A 4284-nucleotide genomic window follows, 5' to 3' on the forward strand; every position below is an offset into this window, starting at 1 on the left:
GTGAGCTGTGTTCCCCCGCAACTAGATTGAAAGCGGCAATTGGACTTGGAGCCGAGCCTGTGCCCTCCACAACTAAGATTGAAGAATGACAACTTGACTTGGAGCTGATGGGTCCTGGAAAAAAAAAACAACCAACACATTGTTCCCCAATTAAAAAAAAAAAGTTAAAAAAAATTGCTCAGAGTTGTGCTTTTTCAGATTTGAATCTCAATGGTATTATAATTAAGTGGTTTGATGCTGGAATCTTGTGGAAGTTCATGGCAATAATCCAGGAAGAAAAAAATATAAGGGCCTAAACTCCGTTGACAGCAGGTAGAGTAAAAGAGTGGATGGGCTGGCACCTTGCAGCCAGGCTCTTCATGGCGTTTGGAGACTGAGGAGATTCAGGGTGCAGAGGGAAAAGAAGGAAGTGATACCTGGGACCGTTTTCCCTCAGCAAGCAGAAAAGTACTTTCACCTTTCTGTTCTCACCTTACTGATTTTTTTTTTTCCTTTAGGGCTTCCCAGAAATTGGAAGAACAGTAAAATTATATAAATATTATCATTTACCAAATTAAAAAGGTTTTCTGGAGCCAGCCAATAGGCCCTAGTGATGTGAGAAGCTAAGAAAACTGGGTCTAGCACAGACCACCCCGGGTATAGAATTGGAAGTAGCTGGTCTTTGCCAGGGGAGGGCCATTGGTGACAAACTCTCCCTGGAGATCAGTCAGCTGTTTTTCCTTGGGAGTTACTAAAAAAGCACAACAGAGAATGCTCTGCACCCCATCTTTGGGCACTCAGAGATCCATCCTCCTCCCTTCCCAGTGGTCTTCTTTGCCTGTGGGAAGGATTGCACTGTTGGCCGGTTAGGAACTCCTCTATAAAATTGCAGCACTGAGCCCCTAATGCCATAATCCTTGCACGTGAGCTCTGGTCGGCTGGGTGAGAGCTGTCACAACTCAAACAAGGTTATCAACTTGCCCAAGTCCAGTCTTTTCCGCTCTCTGGGCATTGTTTCCCAAACTCTTGGTGATACACCAGCGGCATCACAGTGCAGCAGAAAGTGGATATGATAAGCACTGGAGCCAGCCAGGCAAGGACTGGAATGCTGGCTCCTCTTCGCACCAGCTGTGTGACTTACCCCAACTCACCTAAACCACTTAGGGACTCAGAGAAGTTGGGCTACTGTCGTGAGATGGTTAAAATGGAAAAGAATGTCTGTAAACCACCATCAAAGTGCCTGTAACTATGGTGGGCTCGTTACACAGTAGGTTTTTCCTTCCAGAGATTTTTGGGACTTTGTCCCTGTTATTTGTCCCCCTGTTATTTACTCACTGAGGATGCGCCATGTCCAGAGTCTCAGATCCAGAGATTAGCTCTCTCTGCATCTGAGATTCTGGACATAGACATTCCCAGGGTCTGCTCTACGATACACTAGCTCATAAAATAAGTAAAGAGGCTTTGGAGGGTGCAGTCGCTGAAGCTGCAGAGCCTTTATCAGGCTGCTGTGCTTATTATTTATTGACACAGCAGCCTGGTGAACATGGGCAGATGCATTCCTGGAGGCTCTGCATGGTAGGTTTACACCAGTAAGAAGGAAGTAATCAAAATAGTGTGAGGTAGTGTGCCCCCTTGCTCAGCATTATCACCATATACCTCATCCTAGTAGTGTTGATTTCTCCAGACTTGGGATAAGCCATACACAGGGAGCTCATTTAGTCATTTCCATTAATCATTAATGATAAATAGTGGAGAAAGAGAGGATGCTTTCTTTCTTTCTTTCTTTCTNATCTCATAATCTTTGAGTGATAATTTTTGTGTACAAAACTATGATAGAGCTGCTAAGAAAATTAATATGCTAACTTTATACTTTATTTGTAAAGTGCATCCGAGTTTTATTTAAGTGGTATATATAGGCATTTTAGTTGAATCACTAAAGGAAGCAGTAAAATAAATTAATGGAACAGTATAAAAATTAAAGAATAAAAAAAGTATATATTATAATGTTTTTTGCTTTTACTTTGAAGGGGTTGTCCAAATTTTGGATCCTGCTGATTTCCAATTGTATTCACCAAGAAAATGTCACGCACCTCCTGTTAGACGCTTTCCTGTGGCTGTACTTGCCCAGTTCAGTTTTGGACTGGAGATGTCTTTTCTGAAGACAGTGTCACGGGCTGGGGGTTATGTCTGTTGTAATTTGCGTGTAGCATTACACTGGGCTGATCCACCTACCTGAGAACATTGAATGGCATTGCAAGATAGGCAGCTTGGGTACATTTGGGTACAATCTATGGAAGCTTGTATGTGTGCCTTCAAATGAAGATCTGGTGGGTGGCAAAACGTCAGTGTAGACAGAAATAGTGAGGGAGGACAGCAGGCATTACTGAGGAGTCTACAAATGTAGGTCGGAAGGGAAGGTGGTGCCCAAAGTACTTTTCTGTGAGGACTTGACAATAGCACAGTGCTGGGCCCTCTCTTGGTCAGCACCTCTGCAAAATGAAGGCAGTCACATGAATGGATGAGAGGCCGTGGCCACTGCCTCCTGGTCAGATCACCTACTCCCTCACCTCTCCAGAATGAGGCAGAGAAATTGCCGTGAATAAAGCTCCCTGTTGTGTGTATGTGAAGCGAAGCAGCCTGGGCCTCCCTGCTGCCTGCTTTGCCTCCGTCTGCTTGCTCCACCCCAGGCTCCTCACAACAGCTGCTGGAAGCCACGAAACCCTTCTCTGCCCTCCCCCTAGCTCAGTCCATATGTCTAGTCAGTGTCTACTGTAGTCCTTACTCTGACTCTTGGCTAGAATTCCAGCCAAATGGCTACAGTGAAATTTCTGTAACAGACTAGAAGAAACCTAAACCGAGTCATTGTTTCAGAGACATAAATACCAGCTAGCTTCTTCTCTATTTCAGCTTGCCTCTCTTGTTTGTTTAAATGGCTTCCCACGTGGAGAAATTCCAGTCTAATTCGGCACACAGATTGTCCTCTGAAATGTGGCCAACATTCCTACACACCATTGACAAGTGTCCATTTAACCGGCACTGTTCCTGCTTCGCCCTCGGGAAAGGATGGCAGATAGAAAAATACCAGGTAGCATAGCCATTCAGAATAGAGGATATAATTGAAAACTAGCTTCCCCTGGAAGGAGCCCCTAATGTGAATCCATGGGCCTTATGAATAATAAATGTACACAAAGCTGATTCATAAGGACATTACACACCGAGCCACTTGTATCCTGTTCCTTGGCAGGGTTCCAAATCCAGTGGGAGAGCGGAAGTCCAGTGGTTTGCCGTTTCCCTCTCTTCAACCTTTTTTTCGGTCTCCTCTCCGTCTTCGCTCTGTCTGCTTTTGGCGTTGTTGTAACGAGCAGAATAAACAGCACTTGCCATGAGGTAGCCTGAGTCCCTGTTTGAAGTCCTGCTAGACTTGTGTTAGTTCTGTGTGATCGTGTGCATGACCCAGCATGTGTTGAAATAATACTGTTGTCCAATGGACTGGTGTTCCCATGTTTAAAGTCCACCCTGCTCCCCTCCCTTTAAGAAAATATACTCCCAGACTATATTAGCAAAGAAAATTGTTGCCATAGCACTTCAAAATGTAGCTACATAGTTCTCGCCTGTTAGGGGAGTGAAGAGGAGTAGAAATGAAACAAGAGGAGAAAACATGCAGAAAAGTGAAGACAATCAGTAAGCTTTCCCTGCTGTCTAAGTAGCAGTGTTGCCTTTTTGAATCCAGAGACTTCTATGGGGGCTTAGGTGAGGCATACCTGCCAATACCAAGTCCCAGGCAAGAGCATACAAAGTGAATATAAATTAGTCCCTGCTTGAAGGGACATGGAATAAAATTGATGGAGATGCAACAAGGTCATATAGTAACTAGAGGCCAAACAAGATGCATCCAATGAGGGAGCTTTGTCTAAGATACCTGTGGAGTCAAAGGAAGGTGATATCACAGTGGTTTCTTATGGTCATAGTTTCCAGCTTGGACGGTGATGATGAATAAGGTTTTAACTGGCAGAGGCTGGAGTGGGGGTATTTCAGGTGAAGGAAGTGACATGAGTGAAGAGTCAGAGGTGGACTAGCAGCGTGTGCTGCATTGCAGACACAAGGAACACAAGGGAGTAAGGTGGGCGAGGAAGAGAGGATCGTGCTGAAGGACTGGCTAATTCAGCAGGGAAAAATCCGCTGGGAAAATGCTCTGAGGGCTGGCCAGGCGGCTCAGTTGGCTAGAGTGCGAGCTCTGAGCAACAGGATTGCTGGTTCAGTTGCCACATGGGCCAGTGAGCTGCGCCTGAGCTGAGCTGCTGCTGA

This window comes from Hipposideros armiger, unplaced genomic scaffold, assembly GCF_001890085.2.
Source record: "Hipposideros armiger isolate ML-2016 unplaced genomic scaffold, ASM189008v1 scaffold_707, whole genome shotgun sequence".
NCBI classification, from domain to species: Eukaryota; Metazoa; Chordata; class Mammalia; order Chiroptera; family Hipposideridae; genus Hipposideros; species Hipposideros armiger.